This window comes from Enhydra lutris, unplaced genomic scaffold, assembly GCF_002288905.1.
Source record: "Enhydra lutris kenyoni isolate GAN:26980312 unplaced genomic scaffold, ASM228890v2 scaffoldscaffold26, whole genome shotgun sequence".
In the NCBI taxonomy this organism is placed as follows: domain Eukaryota; kingdom Metazoa; phylum Chordata; class Mammalia; order Carnivora; family Mustelidae; genus Enhydra; species Enhydra lutris.
Window position 1 is genome coordinate 7395142 of NW_019154110.1, and position 19929 is coordinate 7415070.

Consider the following 19929-nt stretch of genomic DNA (forward strand, 5'->3'; position numbering starts at 1 on the left):
GTGAGGAGAATGGCACCGGAAAGGAGGGAAAGAGAAATCTGAGTTACTTCAAAGGGACTTTGAACAGAATCTGAAGACTTATTGAATACGAAGGGCAAAAATATCTTTAACTTTGAGCTGGGTGGAGGAGAAAGGGGAATTTACTCCAGATGATGAGATTTCAGAGGGACCCTCAAGGCTTCTAAGGTCAGTTCACCCACTAACAGAATTCAGTGCTGTCCTTGATCGACTTCTTAAACAACATGAAATCAACTGTAATCAGGAGGAAAATTCTCTATGAATGGTATACTAAGTGTTCAACAGAATTCTCATTCATGAGTAAATACTACATATTTCATGAGAACATACATGCTTTCAGATAGGAGCTGCTTAATCACATTGATTTGGCCTGTTTTTCTTCCCTCTTTAATGTATGCGAAATCCTGAGTTGCTGGGAACATCGTGTTGCCTAGGAAACGTATTCACCTGCGCAAGCCATCTCTCTGCCTTCTACTGTCTCCTCCAGCAACTCCAGCCTGCTGCCCAAAGCTAGTTTCTAGTGAGACAGCTGAGTCCCCCAACTGATTTTGTCTTCACTTTAAGTCGGTGTGTCAGCAGTCTCTGACATGGACTCCTGCTTCCTCAACACACTCTTCTCGTGGCTTCTGTGGGGCCACCTTCTCTGAGTTTTCCTCTTCCCCATCTCCTTTGCTGGCCCCTTCTTTTCTCATGATCTCTAAACACTCAAGTTCTCTAGGGTTGGGTCCTGGATCAACTTCAAATACCATCTAAGGGACTCCCATTTAAGGAGGACAGAGTTAGGTTATCTTGGCCTTATTGCAACCCTCTGAATCATCAACAACAACAAAATGAAGAAAAGCCAGAAAACGTTACCTACTAGGAAACAAAAACCCAGCCACAACTCTGAAAGATGACTTATGAAGGATGGTTGTGAAGTGCCATGGAAAGTCGACATAGTTGAGGGAGGTCGCCGCAAGAGAAGAGGCACCTTTGCAAACGTCAGGCCCTGAGGAATTTTCCAGAAGTAGGCAGTTCAATGTTACCGGAAAAAAGGATTAAAAGAAACTGACAAAGGGCAGGTCAAGAATACCCATGAAAAATAATGTCATGAAGGAGAAAACTTATGGTAAAATATTTCTGCATGAAAGCAAAGAATGTAAAGGAAATATAATCTATTAAACCAGGAGATCAAAGAAAACATCATTTAAGAATAGAGAAATCATATTTTAAATGATTTTTTGGAAAAGGAGACAGGAAACCAGTAGAGCTGAAGGAAACAGAAGAGGAGAAAACAGAGAAACAAAGGATACACTAACAGGAGAATGGGAGTGGACACTGCTGAACACAGGGGCCAGAAGGTGGAGAAAAATAAGCAAAACAATGTGGAAAAACAGAGCTGAAGTAGAAAGAAGAAAGTACGTAAGTGGGAGGTAACAGTGATCACATGACAGGTGTTCCTGAAGACTCTGGTAAGGCAAGGGTGACCTTTCAAAACAGCAAAGATGCCAACAACGTATGTCAATATACAGTGTTAGAAAACAGACCAGGCACCTGGAAAAACAAAGACCGTGGACCATCAGCGCCATGGCTTAAACTGCGGCCTCCCCCCAGAAAGATATATTGAAGTCCTACTCCCTGGTACCCGTGTAAGTGTCCTTATTTAGAAACAGGGCTTTGCAGATGTAAACAAGATGAGGTCATCAGAGTGGGCCCTAATCCAACATGACTGGATGATGACAAGAGGAAAAATGCTCTGTGAAGACGGTGACAGACAGGGAGGACACCATGTGATGACACAGGCAGACAGATGCAAGCCAAGGTCACCCCCAGAAGCTAGGAAGAGGCAAGGAAGGCTTCTCCCCTACCGGATTCAGACAGAGCATGGCCCTTGACTTGGGACTTCTAGTCTTCAGAACTGTGAGATAAGAAATGTCTCTTCTTTTAAGCCACCCAGTTTGTGGTATTCTGTTACAGCAACTCTAGGAGATGAATTCAACTAGTTATATCAAAATAAATTCCATGAAAATGGCCTGGTTTCACTTGCATTTAGAGAAATTAAAGAAACCAACAATATGGCACAATTTTCTCCAGGTTGAGAATGTTGCAAGTGAACAGCGTTGAGCAAGCATATGAAGTCTCAGGTGTCTTCCCCATCGCCTGGATCATCCTTATTGGCGTGACTCCCTTTTGATCCATCCTCCATGAAATAGAAATCGAAATGCTCATTCCTATCCTTAAATCTCTTCAGTAGGAAGCCTCAATGCAAAGCCGAGCTGACATCCAGATGTTGGTTTCTCTCACGCCAACTCCTCCTGAGGACTGTGCTCTGGCCAAGAACAAAACAAGATCTCTCCCCACGTGAAGCGCCCAGCCCACCAGCAGCCCACGCCTGTCTCCTCTATGGCAGTTACCACAAGAAGTTTCTTGTTTGTTTGCTGTCTCCAGAGCATACAGACCGTATTTACCTTGCTCATTGCTTTATCTTCAGCATGGAATACAGAGCCTGGAATTTAGAGGGGGCTGGTTAAGTACCTGATGAATCAAAAAAAAAAATGAAGGGACGAAGGAATGAGTCCCCTCAGCCCTCCTCCCTTCTCTCAGCAAATGGTTTGCATCCTGCTTCGGGAGAAAATTCAGGCCATCAAGTGTGCAAGACTAAATCACCCACCATCATTACCATTTTTTAAAAATGATTTATGTACTTAGTTTCACTTTTCTTATTTCCTCATGAGTCAAACATAGGAGGTGGGGAGATTAAGTATAGCACGCTATCACCTAGTTTTTAATGGGCCATATCTTTATGTTCTACCAGAAAAGAACCTTTCCTTTCACAGGGGCAGCTTCACATAATCTAGATACAAATAGTAACTTATATTCCAGGAAAATGTAATTAAAATAGAATCTATTCGGACTTGCCCTGTGAGACAGGTTTTTCACTGCTCGGGAAGGAAGCTGCAAAGTATTGGGGGGGGGTGGTTGGCTTGGAACTGGAGGTATCCGTCTGACCTCAGCGTGTGTGGTAGGGCGAAGGAAGGGGGAAGGCAGGGACAGGTGTATGTGCACACACACTTCTTAGCTCTGCCTTCTGAGGAAGCTTAGAAGCAATGACACACAGACGCTGGCTTGTATTCTTAACTAAAAAGACCTAGGGTCCCGTGGAGAAGAGCTGATTCTGGAGATGAGACTGGGGAAGGACAAGGGGAGTCTGGAACATCTTCTTGAGCCAGAAAGTAGGGGAGTACTCAGAGAATGACAGGGACCTGTCAAAAGAAATAGGCACCAAAGTGAACGGGCTCCTACTGGCCAAAACCTGGAACCACGGGAGCAATGAAGTAAGGGATGTCAGTGACATAGTCCCCCGAATAAAGTAAGAATCTAGGAGTCCATACTGATCTCAAATAGAACTGGAGAAGGAAAAACTCTTCCTTATTGTGGAATGACAATTAAGAAATATGGAAGGAGCAACGTGAATTAGAAAACGATCAGTGCATGGGAAAACTGGGAACTGAAGGTGGGACAAGGAACAGGGTATTTACATGGCCGCAAAGTGTCTCCCCACAAATTACTTAGTAGTTACAAAGGGAAAGATGACAAATTGTATGGGAGAGAAACACTGTGGTCCCTTAAACCAGATGCTCAAGGCTAACGTCTCCACTACTGACACAAACTGACCCGTGTGCCCGGGATGGTTAATTTTGTGTATCAACTTGGCTGGCCCATGAGATGCCCAGACGTTTGGTCAGACAGTATCCTGGGTGTGTCTGTAGGGGTGTTCCTGGGTGACAGCAACATGAGAATCAGTCTACTGAGCAGAGTGCTCTCCCCAGTGTGGGGGCTCTCGTCCAATCCAGAAGGCCTGATGAGAATGAAAGGGTGAGAAACAACGCTTTGTCTCTCAGCCTGATGGTCTCTGAGCTGGGACACAGATCTTCTCCTGCCCACATACCCAAGCTCAGACTAGAACGTGCACCGCTGGCTCTCCTGGGACCCCAGCCTGCTGACTGCAGAGTTTGAACTCCTCAGCCTCCATAACCTCTCTATTTACTTAAAGGAAACTATCGTCCTCTATGTGCATATATAAACACACACGCATCCTACTGGTTCTTTTTCTCGGGAGCAGCCGGACTAATACAGATTTTGTGCCAAGAGTGGTTGCAGACAGAATTTTAAGAATGAGGTTTCTGAGTTAGTTCTAGAGTTTCTGGAAATGGCTCTCTGATCGGATTTTAAAAAATTTGAGAGAGGGAGCGCATGAGCAGGCATGAGCAGGAGGGGCAGAGGGAGAGGGAGAGAGAATTTCAAGCAGACTCCCCACTGAGCCCCAACGTGGGGCTCGATCCCAGGACCCTGAGATAACGACCTGAGCTGAAGGCAAACAGCTGAGCCACCCAGGCCCCCCTGCATGGGATACTCATAATTAATCTTATCTAAGAAGTAAGGAGCTGGACTGTGCATGTATTTGAGAAGATATCTGGAAAATTAGCAAATTCATGAGGTTGGCTGGTAACTCCTCATGTCACTGGACAAAAGGATAAATGTAAAGAAGGGCCCAGGGATTCAAATTCCTAGTTCAAGTGCTGCAAAAGGCCATAAAAGCTTCTGTGTGTGCCCTGAAGGACAGCCTTATTTCCTGGAGCCACAGGCCTTAGAGCACAGATAAAAACAGTGCCTCCCGAAACGAAGCCGTGAGGACATCACCCCCCACCCCCGCCATGGTATCCGCCCAATACATACAACCTGAATTAATCAGGAGGAATCATAAGAGAAACCTACACGGAAGGACATTCTACATAATAACAGGAGAATTTCACAGGCAAGAAAACAGAAAGGCTGAATGATATCCCACATTTTAAGCAATTAAAGAGACATAACCAAAAAATGTGAGGCACACTCCTAGGAAGGTTCTTGGAGTTCTTGCGTTCTTCTATAAATGTGAAATTATACCAAAATATAAAGTTGCTAATAAAAAAAATCCAGGCCTCCGGTAGGTTTAGATTTTTTTAAAAGATGTTTTTATTTCTTAGAGAGAGAGAGCATGCATGTGAGCACAAACTGGGAGAGGGGCAAAGGCAGAGGGAGAGAGAGTCCTCAAGCAGACTCTCCACTGAGCGGGGAGCCCGAGGTGGGGCTGGATCCCAGGACCCTGAGACTGCGACCTGAGCATAAGTCAAGAGTTGGACGTTTAACTGACTGAGCCACCTAGGCACCCCAGATTTTTATTTATTCATTTTGAACAGGCAATATAGACTCCTAGTAAAAGATTCAGAAGATATAAATGATCAGAGAGTAGGAAGTGCTTCTCATTTTCCCACAGCTTCCCCTGCCAGAGGTTTTCTGTGAATTCTTCTAGAAATAGGTCTGGCACGCACACGCGCGCGCACACACACAGTCTTTTTTACATGAATGATATTTTTTCTCTAATTAAAACGTGTGTCTTGGCGATAGTTTCATATAAGTAAATAGAGAAAAACCTCATTTTTTCTGCCTGCATGGTATTTCATTTCATGGGTGAGCACGAAATAACATCTTTAATTATGTTATTTGTTATGTGATCCATGTATTTGTTGTTGTATTGTTATGGAACTCATTACCTATAATTAAAGTTATATAATCATTTTTGTTGTATTGTTATGTAGTTTATATATTATGTAAGTTATATAATTTAATAATCCGTCTTGGACTTTGAGGTTGTTACTAATCTTTTCTACTATGAACAGTGCAACCGTAAGTACAAGGGCATCTTATTTCTTCGTGCATACATGTACATATTGCTGTATAACGCCTTTCCAGAGCGGAAGTTGCCAGGTCAAAGGATACGTGCAATTTAAATTTGTGAATTTCTGTCAAATTATTCTCCAGAGAGGCTGGCTGCAGCAATTCGTACTTTCAACTACAGTTTGTTTGCCGGGTGTGGGTTTTGAAACCAACGATGCTGGCCGATTTCAAAATGACAGCTTTACTGCCGTTTTAATTTCAAAGTACATAAAACTTTGACCCCTCTCTTTATCGATGTACCAAACTTGTGCAATGCTCGTGAGCTTCCTGCCAGCTTCCAACATGCTCCATTCACTTTCCCTAGTTCTCAGAGGAGACTTTCTCCCAAGGGTGAAGGCATCTTGTTGCTGCTGCTTCTGGCACAATCATGGTCTCCGTGAGAGTGAGAATTCATTCATTTAACCCCCTTTGTTAGATGGCACCGTCCTGAAGTGGGCAGGGTCTATTTGGTAGAGAGATTAGGAGTGTCAGAGTCCTCCAGCCCTGGAGCCCCAGGTTTGAATCCTGGCTCTGCTAGTTACTGATGGTGTGCGTTCATAATCATCTGAGTAACTAGTAAGTGCCATGTGCCAGGCACTGTGCCAAGAGCCCGAGTTACAAAGAAGAATAAGGCACGGTATTATTGTGCCAGAGCCAGAGCCAGACGATGCCCTGGAGTAAGCACAACAACAAAGCAATAACAAAGAAGAGATGCTATGGAAGCTCAGAAAAAGGATATCCAGCCCAGCTTTAGGAGCAGGAGGGTTCAAAGAAGACATCCAAAAATTAAATTTCCTGACATCTGAATTATTTAAGCGATTTTATACTCTCCAAACAGGTAGATCTAGGCACTTCTTGACTTATTCTGCCTTACGAGCACCTGGAACAGGATGCTTTATTTTGCCTTTTTCTTAATATACTGAATGAAGACTCGAAAAAGAACGTTTGAGGAGACAGCCCAGCAGTGCAGCAGCAGGTGACCCTGGCACTGAGCTCCCGGGACAGTTCCATGAGACGAGACGCTCTGCTCCCGGGAGCACTCACGCACAGTGACACGAAGTCCTGCTTTATTACGAGCAGTACCGCCAGCCGTCCGGACAGCAGGACATGGCCCTCCTCTCCTCAGGTCCCCTTGTCCCGGGCGCCACACCTGTGCTGTGTCGTGTTCACCCTCATGGCGACACGGCTGTCTCTGGTTTGCGTGCTGGATTGCCATCCAGCTTGGCACCGTGTCCAGAAGGGATTATCCTAGTAGTTCACAGGGGCCCTCTGAAGTCAGAAAACCTCCCACAGGAATGGTCAGGCTTTCCACAGGACACAGGAAACTCGGGAAGGCTATGGGCAGGGGTTCAGCTCTCTGGGTTCCTCTCTTTTCCAGAGCCACCTCTCCTCATGTGAGCAGCAGTGCAAAAGCTAGTTAACCAGAAAGTGTGGTCAGGAGAGGCCTGGCTGAATTATTTTACCTTTTTCTTTCTTTCCTTTTTTTTTCTTTCTTTCTTGCAATAAAAACAAAACAAAACAAACAAACAGAAAAAACAACAACAAAAAAACCCCTATGTTCCATAAATACATTTTTAGAGAATGCTTGCTTTTTCAAAACATATTTCTGTTATAATAGTAAGACATGCCTTGTAGAGAAGTATTAACTTTAAAAGTTCTTACTGCTGTCTTTAGTTTTCTTTGTAGTCACTTGTTCATTCATTCAGGAGTTACAGTGCCCACGTTCCAAGCACTGTTCTGGGAGCCATGATGGAGGGATGAACAGGCACAGCTGTCTACCCCCAGTTCAGGGTCATGAGAAGGACAGCCACTGACCGGGCTCCAGGAAGAGGCAACAGAACGTGCAGTGCACAGGTGGAGGGAGGGAACAGGACAGGACACAGGACCACAGCGCAGCAAGGACAGCAAGAGGAGCACGAGGGCTGCACGGGCAGAGGTGGGTATGAGAGATGGGCAGTGTCATGGGGTTCTGCACGGTATCTCAGGGGCAGAGTTTAAGCACTGATCATGTTTGCCTTTTGCAAGCCCTGTGACTTCAGGCTGCAAAGGACCGAGTGCCTGGCAGTAGAGCAGCAAGGAGGCCACCACCTGGGTCCTGGGAAGGGATGACTGGGGCTCCGGTTGGGGGTGGAGCGTTGGACAGACTTTGAGAGCAGAAGCAGCACTGATAGGACAGGGTGGCTTACTGGGTGGGAGAGGTGGGAAAGAGGGAGGGGTCAAGGTCATTCACAGGAACAGTCAAGCTGACCACAGCGCTGCTTATTCTACGGAGTCAGGACAGTAGGGGAAGAGCACAATTTCGAGAGGTGATGGTGAGCTGCACAGGCTGTGCTGGGTCTGAGATTCCTTAGGGAGAGCCAAGGGAAGATGCTGCTTATTCTTCTTTCTCTCATAAGCTTATTAAACCTGACCCTTTGGACACAAAGGAGCCAGTGCCCAGGATGGCAGACACAGAGTATCAAGAGCACAGGGAGGGGGACCTGAAATCCCACTGTCATCAAGGGCACCTGCTCTGCGGCCCAGGAAGTCACAAGACATATTCGGGTTTTATTTTAATTTTTTTTATCACCTGAATTTGATGTTGTTACTCAGCAATTCTACCTTCCTGGTATAAGGAATTAGCAGAATCACCTTCCCCACCTGAGGGCAAGCTACTGAAGTCCCAGACAGTGTGGTTAAAACACACTACTAGTAATACGATGGCTCCTTCTCAGCACACTAAATTCTTGACCATAAAAGCCAATTTTTCCCCCAAATACCACTGTTCATTTACTCAGCAAAAGGAAACAGAACATTTTATACTCTATGACAATGGAAACAAGATACGTGTCGAGGATATAAAAAATAATCTGTCAGACAAGGCACAGCAAATCATGCCCACAAACACAGCAGCTGGGCTGACCTCTGGAAAGGGACTGCTTTTTGGTTCTTGTTGGTTTGTCTTCTGGGGGTGTCGGGAAAGGGTTCAACCTCCAAGTCTATCAGTGCAGTGAGAAGGACATAGGTCATTCACAGGGCACTCAGTCAGCCGGTCGCTTTGACAGGAGAGTCTCTGTGACAGCGGACAGCAACGGAAGATGTCAGGACTCGCCCACACTGGGTGGGAGACTCACAGTCAAGGGAGAGACCATAACTTACCACTGTTGGGAATGAATACGGAAATGGCTTCATTTTGACCTAGCCAGGAAAGCCATTCTTTTCCTGAGATCATAAAATGTTTGTAAGCTTACCAAACCTGCACCAGGGTAGGCAGGTTGCCCTGGTCTCCATTTGCCACCCTATCGCTTTTAAATAGTCCTGAATTATTTGACTGACTGATTGATTTACCTAAAATCCTAGTGAAGGAAATACAGAGCGTGGTAAGCTGGACCACAGCAACACCACGCTCAGTGACCGTAAGAGTCCTCAGGAACTACAGAGTGTCAGACTAATAGACGGATGGTTAAACACTCACATACGTTTCAAATCAGTGAAACAATGAAGACGTTATGTATTTTACAATGTTAGCATATGAATAAATCAGAATAGCATTATTTAGCTATGAGATGCTGAGTGTCTAATGATGATACACATGAAGATCTGGACCAAAACGTAAGAATGAAACTTAGCCTCTTAGTAACACAACACTGTATTTTCTCTTCCAGTCTACAAGTGATATATAGAATTTCTCCAACCTAAGGCTCAACTTTTACATATATATTCCTTCCCATCCATTTCCCTTAAAAATGATTTCCTATTAGGGGTGCCTGGCTGACTTAGTGGGTTAGGCATCTGACGCTTGATCTGGGCTCACGTCATGATCTTAGGGTTGCGGGATGGGGCCCTGCGCCCAGCTCCACGCTCAGCATGGGGCCTGCTTGAGATTCTCTTCCTCTGCTTCTGCTCATGCTCTCTCTCTTAAAATAAATAAATACAATCTTAAAAAAAATTTTCCTATTATATTAGCAATTTGGCTCCCTGGCATGCATAGGGAAGTGGTTAAGTGCATTCTGCCTTAGCCAAGGGGTTAGCCTACTTATAAACCAGCGCTGCCCAGGAAAATGGACGAGACCGAGGCCTGAGCCAGACAACCCTTTGGCAGAAATGCACAATTACATGAACTGGTAACAATTATGCATTTTAAATACTATAAACCACTTGTACCACAGTACTGAGCACTCTTAAAAACAAGTAGATCGCCTCACACATGTCTGAGGACTGTAACTAAACAGGATGCCTTCGCATTCTTACCCCGTCCTGACCCTTGGATAGGAAGCCTCTTCACCTCAGGCTATACTGAAATATTCAGTTCTCTGGGTGACAGGAAGCCTAACAGGTTCACCCCATCCCTCTGTCTCATTGAGTGAGTGACAGAAAATGTAACCAATAGACCAGATCACTTTTTTAAAAACTGTAATTCCTTACGCCCATTTTCCTAACATATGAAGGTTCTGATACAGTTACAGCAAGGTTTTCCTGGGTGTAATTGAGACGTGGGACAACCAGACAGGGAGCTTTTGGGGTCCAAGCGGGGCAGCAGCTGCGGCAGGAAACACGGACAAGAAATAAATGGTTACTTAGTCAGGTGGCTGGGTGCTTTCCATTTCGGCTACTGCGACAACACCCGTTCTCAGTGCGGAAAGCAAAGTCACACTAAGCTACTATTTAGTGCGCCAAGGAGTGCATCAGGGGATTTTCATGCATGTTGTCAATTGTAAGTTTATTAAATGTTAATGGAAACATTTCCAAACCTCCTTTTGTTGACATCACATGTCCAGTTACAGGCGAGAAACTACCACACATGTAAACTGATCACCCAACCATCATCTCTGCTCTGAGAAATCTCAATTACAAGCACAGCTTGCACTGGCCTGAGAGGGCATCTATTTCTCCTACAGAATGGATTGTGTAAGAATGGGACAACTGGAAAGCTTCCCAGATGCTCCGAAGTTCTGTGTTTGGCTATTGTTTCTGTTGGGTGAACTAACAGCTACCCCAGAACTGAGCAGAGGATTTTAAAACCAGCAAAAAAATTTACTGAATGAATGAATGCATGCATGAATGGCCAGAAACTTTGTCAGCTAGGTATCTATGGCTTTGTCAGAAGTCTCAAACACCCAACAAGGCCACATTTCTTTAAGTAAAGCTTAAAAATTTGCATTATCCTTATACTTCTTACATTTGGCACTTTCTTTTGGTTTGAGTTGGAAGGTTTTTTGGTTTTGGTTTTGGTTTTTCTAAACAACCTTGCTTGTGTCTAGAGAGGATATCACTTCCTTTCCCCTTTCAGCACTGTAGAATTTGTCACATAGGGGGCCTTGCTTTAGGACAATGGACAGCAGCCTCAGGGGCAGGAGGAGGTTAAATGAGCACACTTATTATGTCAACGCTGGGAGTGTCTGGGGGCATGCCGAGCTTTCCCTGTACAAATCTGGTAATACTGTCACTGCTCTGATGCTGCAGACCCTAAAGGAAGATCTGGAGGGTCAGACGGCATCCCTGAGTGAAATACCTGAAGCTGTTCCCTGGGGCGCCTCAAGAATCGCTATTAGTTCTGGGATGGAGTTGTAATGGTAAGGAAAAGGAAGCTGAATTTGGAGGGGCCTAAAGAAGATATAAAAGGCAAACGACATTCATTATTACCACTCTGCAAAGGGTTTTTATTGTCCCATGATATAGGAGATGTTGCATTTTACAGCTTTATTCCCATATTGTACTCAAGTCTCCTAAGAGACAGTGAGCCAGATTTCTTTCAAATTCATTTTTACTTATTCCTAGTACACTGCTGTGGCATCCAGGGGGAATTTTTACTAAGGGAGGAGGGACCTGGAATCATGAAGAGGTGAACTGTAAAAACCTCCAAGTATTAAATGGACTCATATTCAATGACAGAAAATCAACATATCCCGAAGATAAATCTGATACAGATACTCTGCTACTCTGCTTTATTCAGTCGGTCCTTCTGCACTTGTGAAAATAACCAAGTGCTGTCTATACTCAGGAATACCAGACAGGAGGAAGTGAACTAAGAGGAGAAGAATGTGGTGGCAAAGAAAAGAGTCAAAAACTAAAAACAGATCAAATACACCAGGAAATGGAAAAAACAAATAATTTTCCCTATTTTTTTCTTAGTTCCTAGAGCAGAAATTAAATCATTTTTATTGCTAGATCAAACTGAGAAAGGAATTTATGTAAATAGATCGGTTGCCAATTTAAGGCAAATACTATCACACTTATTTTTTTCAGTGTCACCGCAACCACGATTAAATTCAGAGCTTCCCAGGCTGGTGAGAAAAGTTTAGTGGGCCCCAGAAAGTAGTTATCCTCCAGCTCAACCCTGCCCAGAAAACTGTTTTCCTAAACATCTGTTAATATTGCATCTCACAAAGTAAAAGAAAAGCTTAGCCTATTTATCAATAGCATTATTTCCAGAGCTGTCCCTAAATTTTAAGTCCCACTGTTCTCTGTGAAAAAAGGACTGAAACTAAACAATGTGACCGAATAAGGAAAAAAAATTAATATTCTGATTTTATAATTTCAGGAAATACTCTGTCTCAAGTTTGTGCTTATAATCCGTCTAAGTTTAAAAAGTCAAGGGTTTGGCCAGCGTGGCCAGTGCATCTGGCAGAGCCAGGGCGGAGGATAGGGCTGGCTGGGTCTGTCCGCAGCCTGGTGTCCCGCAGGGTAGGGGTGGAGCAGGTGGCCGCACACGGGGAGATCAGTGACATTCAGGAGGACGGAGACCATGCGTAAAATGGTAAGATGAAGGGAGCCAGGTCTCTCACAATTGCAGGAGGAACTCACCAATTTCGAAGGAGAAGATTAAAACAAACCCCGTGGAGTCAGACAGAAACGGAAGCTATCGGGGTGCCTGGGTGGCTCAGTGGGCTAAGCCTCTGCCTTTGGCTCAGGTCATGATCTCAGGGTCCTGGGATCGAGCCCCACATCGGGGTCTCTGATCAGCAGGGGAGCCTGCTTCCCTTCCTCTCTCTCTGCCTACTATGATCTCTGTCAAATCAATAAATAAAAATCTAAAAAAAAAAAGGGGGGGGCGCCTGGGTGGCTCAGTCAGTTAAGCGTCTGCCTTCGGCTCAGGTCATGATCCCAGGGTGCTGGGATGGAGCCCCACATCAGGCTCTCTGCTCAGCAGGGAGCCTGCTTCCCCCTCGCTCTCTCTGCTGCTTGTGATCTCTGTCTCTCTCTGTCAAATAAATAAAATATTAAAAAAAAAAAGAAATGGGAGCTATCTGTATGAACTCACGGTGTTGAACATAAACAGAAAGGTCTATGCGCATCTGTGTGTGTGTCTCCCCCAGTGCACCACCCACCGGACTATTTTCTGAGAAAGTCTAAAAGCAGTAACACACCAGCAGCGACAACACGCCCACTACCAATCTTGATTTCTTTTTTTTTTTTTTTTGGAAGATTTTGTTTACTTATTTGAGAGGCAGAGAGAGTGAGAGAGGGTAGGAGCAGGGAGGAGAGGGAGAAGCAGACTCCCCGCTGAGCAGGGAGCCTGCCTTGGGGCTGGATTCCAGGACCCTGGGATCCCAACCGAGCGGAAGGCAGACAGGCAGACGCTTAAGGGAGACTGAGCCACCCAGGCACGCCCCTCCCTCCCCATCTTGATTTCTAAATGCCACACCAAGACTGAACCAATGCTTTTTAGAGAAACGGCTGATTTCATCACCAGGATGGGAGAAGCACAAGATGAGCCTGGAATCTTACTAAGCCAGAAAATAAGGACGTTCTTAAAGACTGACAGGGACATATCCAAAGATACAGCTGCCAGCTGAAAGGGGCTTACACCGGCGAGTCTAGGCCAAATAGTTTCACTTTATTTGGGAACAGAAGGAGAATGAGTTTTGTGGTTGACTATCTTCGTCCTCTGTCATGACTCTGTGGACTCTACAGGTTTTATCCTGACTGGCCTTCTAGGAGACACATACCATCGATGAGACACATACCATCGATTAGACCAAAACGTGGGGCTAAACTGGCACAAATCCAATATGAACAAACAGCTCGGATTTGTTGCATGTTTCAAACAGCTAATATGCTGGTACCTGCACATCAGCAAATACGTGTACATTTTGCTAATAAGGTCTTTCTTTAGATTTAGAGAGGCAATGCCTTTATTTATGCTTTGAATGAGTTCTTATGGCAGGCTGCTAAAAGTGGATGCAGAAATAAATTGTTTTGGCTATTAATGAATACAAAAATATTTTCTCCAAGTTTTGTCCTTAATATCAACTAGAGGAAAAAAAAAATTTTTTTTTGCTGGAAAGTAACTTGTAAGACATGGTATCAATTAGGTTGGTCTTAAACGTTTCCTTTCCTCAAATTCTGACTAAAAGATTAATCACTTAGGGAAGAAACATCTTCTTCACTGTTGACAATCTGTGGCTGAGAGTTAGCTATGACTTTTAAAAATAAATTTCATATTGAAATAATTGCAAACTTAAAAGTTATAAGAAGAGCATTAAAAAACTTCCAACTATCTTTCTCTCAGATTGTTAATGTTTTCATATCTGTCCTATTCTCAAATATGTATGTATGTATATATGTATGTATATGCATGCAAATCTATATACACACATACTAATTTTTTATTTATATAGATTGTAATGACCTACTTTTCTAAGACGGACCAGCTTATTACAGCCACAGGATTATACCGCGGACCCTCGAGCATACAGGCTTGAACTGTGTAGGTCTGCTTACACAGAGTTTTTGTAGTACAACACTGTAAATGTATTTTCTCTGCCTTGTGATTTTCTTGATGACATTTTTTCTCTAGCTTACTTTGCTGTAAAAATACAGTATAAAACACACATGGCATGCAAAATATGTGTTAATCAACTACCTATATTATCAGAAAGGTTTCTGATCAACAGTAGACTATTAGTAGTTAAGTTTTGGGGAGTCAAAGTTTTACCTGGGTTTTCAACTGCATGGGGAGATTCAGTGCCCCAACCCCCGTGTTGCTCAAGGGTCAACTGTATCTCATTTTGTTCTTCAGATGATACATAATCCGAGTTGGGAAAGGGAGCTGATGATGGCCCTGGTAAAGCTGGAGGTTTTGTTCTGGCGAGCCTTGGCTCTGACATACACTAGTTCCATAATCAAAGGAAGCTGTCCACGGAAGCCAGGCAGGCAACACAGGTAACGGAAGCAGAAACAAACTGCCCAGGACATGGAGGGCACTGCACCAGCATGCGCCCTATATAAGCGTGTAGCTATTCATCTCATAGATGGTCCCTATTTTGAAATGTATACCGAGCTGTGCCAGAACTTTTCATTTTTCAAGAGAAGCTAGAGAGAGTGCATTTTTAAGGGACATTATCCAATTTTTAAGCGGGACTCATGTTTAGAGATAATAAGCCTGGTTTGGGGGGGAAATACATACACACAGTCATCGGTCACTTATGCACAGCTCACCACACGACCAGCTGGCAGGTGTAATAATAATTTCTGGTGATGACTAACAGAACGTTCTGATGCCATCAACAGGTAATAGACATTGTGCAAAAACAATGAAAGAAGAAAAAAAAAAGAACCACCCTGCCCTAGGATCCCGAGTCAGTTCTCTTGCAAAGGAAGTGATGCAATACCAACTGCACGCAGGAGAATTAAAACAGGAGGACCGAGCTGGCGAGGATTAAACCCATGTTACACAACAACATCTGCAAAACAGAGCTCTTGAGAGGAACCTTCCTGAGTACTGCTACTTAAAAAGAAGCCGGTTCACACGCGGTAGTTGCAAAGAAATCTGGTACGATTCCGAAGAACAAAAACTCTTGTTTTTAATTTCTTTAATCTTTAAGGAAAGAGTCCCAGCAAGGAAGTACCCTTGGCATTTAAAGGCTGACCTTAAGATTCATCTGGTAAAATCAGTACTTAGACGCTACAATCAGTCTAATGTTCAAGTTTACTTTTGGCTTCTAGAACAATTCATCAACTAGTTAATCAAGATACTACAATTACTCATAAAATTGATCCAATTTCTCTTACTCTTTGAAACCGTTTAATTTGCCGTCGCTATTTAATATATAATATTTCAAGCGTCCCTCTATTTCTTTATTAAAACCTAAACACTGTTACTCTGAGGGCTCCAGTCTGCCCATTGCTGGTTGCTTAGTCTGTGGGAAGCACAGAAATAGAGAATGTTTAGAAACTTTTAAGGCAATTTGACATCATGGTGACAGCCAAGGGGGAGATGAGTGAACTCATCTTGTTCGACAAAGTACAGACTATTGCGGATGCTGCTAAATTGTCCCCGTGAGGTTGTGTGTGACACAGGCTGGACTCCAGTCACCCACAGTGGGAGCATGTTACAATGTATAAAATCTATCAGGCTAGTTTAGCAACTCTAGTGAAGAAGTGCATTAAAACCTCAGAAAGTGTAAGCGTTTATTTTCATTACTTGTTAGGTTTACAATCATCTAAATTTTTAACAAGGCCTGTTTTAAATTTATAGTTTAGCCCTATTAGCTACACTAGGGAAATAAAATTTGTATTACTTACTTTTAATCCAATTTAACTTAATCCCTAATCCTTGGCAAAACCACCTTCACAGCCTTGTTTGTCTGGAAAAGACCCATTTTTTCCGAATGTAGCAGTCACAGTGAACTGAATATCATGGTGAAGGCAGGTCCAGAGAAATGACGACCAAAAGGGCTCTAACCAGGGTGGGCTCTGAGGTGTCAGTCTCTTACATACTGAGGCTGGTTTTGGAGCCAAAACTGATGACTGATGAAGCAGTAAGACCATCAAAAGGAGGTAGCATTTACACAAAACATAAAGAGATAACCTCAAAACCAAGAGAATTCGTTGAAAGAAAAAGTACAAACTTGAAGGCTGACATAGAAGGCAGACTCTAACGCTGGTCAAGGCAGCCCATCAGGACACCGAGGTTGGAAGTGGGTCAGTCCAGAGAAGCGCTGGCCTTGGACCTGGCCCTGGAAGAGCTCTCTGGGAGGCCACTGCTCTCTGTTCAGGCTCTGGAGTCTCCCTGAGACACAAGAGCTCAAACCACATCGGTCTTTTTGGACCATACGTAACTTCAAGAATTAAGATGTCCTCTGAGAGTTTGATGAGAGATGGGAGAGCATGATTATAAAAGTAATCTTATGCTACTACACCCAGGGTGTTATATGCTGTTTACTTGTTCAGTTAGTTTAAATGTGTATTTTTATGCCCCATTTGTAAATGGCAATGTCTGGCTTTGTAGAAAGAGTGCGTTAACCTATAAAAGCAAGCCTTCCTATTTTGAATGCCTAAAGAGACTAATACACGTTTTAAATATTTCTCTTAAGGGTAAGTATTATGTCATCTGTTACTGCATTTTTATAGCTCACTGGGTGTTTGGCTTTCCAAGGCAATGCTAGTCAGTTCCTTGCTCGCTATGAATGGATTACTTATTTCTTTGCCTGCCCTTTAGCTCCGGCAAATTCAGGAAAGGAGCAGTGCAGGGTAAATGGTGAATGGCATTTCCCATTTTACAACACTGCACAGGCAAAGCCTAACAAAATAACATAAGGAAGGACAAACAGAGGTGGATTTTGCAATTCTCTCTTTTCTGTATGTGTTTTATACCCGTTCACATAGGAAAGCTATACAATAATTTCGCTTAAGGTAAGTTAACAATTGTACAATTCAGATTCCTCAAAACTGAATTTTTCTTTTCATGAAGGACCTCGGAGTCAATCTAGACCGGACTGAAAAACTCCACAGAAGTTAATGTACATGAATTCTACTATAAACCACAGTGTTGAAGGCAGGTTAAACATTTCATTGTTGGGTTGAAAATATAAAAAATGGTAAAAGTATTCAGACAGGCTAAGCCTTCATCCCACTCTCCAAAGGTTTCTACTGTTCATCACTTCTACATCCTTCCAGAAAACTTTATGTGCCTGTGCTCTGTTTGTACATGGCAGAGACACAGGTGTGACCCCAAACATCCCATCTCTTCTTCCCCATTCCACCCCTTCTTGGGGTTAGACAGGGCCACATCATTAGCTCTGGCCAACAGCCATGGGACCTCCATACTCCTGAGCCGAAGCACAGAAAGGCTGGCGTGCACATTGCTTTGGGGACCGAGGACGCTCTGTTTTGAGATGGCAGGGCCACAGATCAGAGCAGCCTGAGCACTCACTGGCTGCCTGCAGTCTTCCAGGCCCGCAGATGTTATGTGAGTGAGTTGTAAGCCCTTGTTACGTTAAGCTGCTAAGACCTGGGGGTTGTTTGTGTGACTGAAGCCTAACTCATCCTATCCTAATTCGGCAATCTTTCCATGTTAGCATCTCTGCATACCTCATTTTTCTAAACAACAGTACACATATGTCAAAACTGACGGGCCACTCATACTGGTGAACTTTTAGGTTGCTCCTAGTTTTATTGTTAACCTCGTTACTATAAACATGCTGTCTTTAACATCATCTTACACAGAGCTTGCTAACACATGCACAAATATTTCTCTAGGGGAAATGCCCTCAAGTAAAATTGCTGGGCACAGAAGAGTATGTTGAAAAAATTTTCAAGTAAGTAATCCATCAATCATCACAGTTTGAAAGGCGCACAAAGAAATGTAATGGACGTTTCCTTCACACCCTAAACCACAACCTCTGGGGCTGTCCTCTAACTATAACCAATGCTATCAATTTCCTATATCCTGTAAGAAAGTAGGTATATGGAAATGTTATACCTCTTATGTATATATGCAAATGTGTGCATGCATATGTATATACATGCAAATGCCCATATGTATATTTAGGGTGGATTCTGAAAGATGTCTAAATCGCCCCCAATGAGCGTGCCTGCTTCTCCATACTGTTCTGGGCCCATTTGCATCTATTTTTTTATTTTTAAAGATTTATTTATTTATTTATTTGAGAGAGAGACAGAGAGCATGCATGTGCATGGGGGGTGGGAGAGGGAGAGACAGAATCCCAAGCAGACTCCCAGCTGAGCATGGAGCCCGACTCGGGGATCCACCTTGTGACCCTGAGATCAGGACCTGAACTGAAACCGAGAGATGCTTAATCGACTGAGCCCCCCAGGTACCCTTTCGAGGGCTGTTTTTAAAATAAGAGGCATTCATGCTGTGTTGCTGTGCTCAGCAGTAATACAACTACTACTATTTGGGTAGACCTTTCATGTTATCTTTTCTAATTTTTTTTTTTTTTAAAGTAATCTCTACACCCAACATGGGGCTTGAACTCACAAGCCCGAGATCAAGAGTCACACGTTCTTTGGACTGAGCCAACCAGGTGCCCTGACCTTTCATATTATCTTAATAGAAGAGGTCCGGCTGTAATTGTCAGGTCAACTAATATCTATGTAGTATTTGCAAAACAAATTCACCGTGGTCAAGCTGCCCCAGAGGCAGGCTGAAACTAGTTAACGCTTCCTCTTGACCTAGTGGCAGCGGGAATGGATTAAGGAGGGGCTGGGGGTGATGTAGGACAAGCGAGACAAAGAAAGGCCAGTGGCATGCAGGTGAGTAGAAAGGTATGACCAGGAAATGGCCAGGAGATGGATGTGCTGAAGGTGCTTGCAAATACTTCGGGAGAGTGGCAGAACGGTGGACGTAGTGACCAGGAGGGACCAGTGTGACACAGATTACATCTGAAGGGCTGGGAGCCATCGGCGCGAAACGCAGAGGGCAGGATATAAAGATACGACGTTCGGAGCTCTCGGTTCGGTAACGGTATGTTGGCAGCTGGGCATCTTCAGTCACAACGGGAGAAGGGATTTTCCCAGGTGAGTGAGCTCCCAAGAGCACGCTGGAAATGAGCATTTCTGATCACTAGTTTTCAGGATGATAATTTTGGGGAACTATCAGATTGAATCTATACTTTTAATATGAATTTAAAGAACTCTGACCACGCATCACAACTTCCTGGACTTGGGGATGGAAATATTTTGGTTTGGGAGATGTTTGGGCTTTTTTTTCTTTTTGTAATTTAATAATTTTTATGGACTTTTAAAAAGTAAATCCACTGAATTATTTTGTTCTGCAAAATTGAAATTAAACTCTTTAAAGTTTATTTATCTGTTTATTTATTTATTGACATAATCTCTACACCCAATTTGGGGCTTGAACTCACAACCCCAAGATCAAGAGTCACATGTTCTTCAGACTGAGCCAACCAGGCATCCCTGAAATTAACTTTCATGGGAGATGGTTGCCTG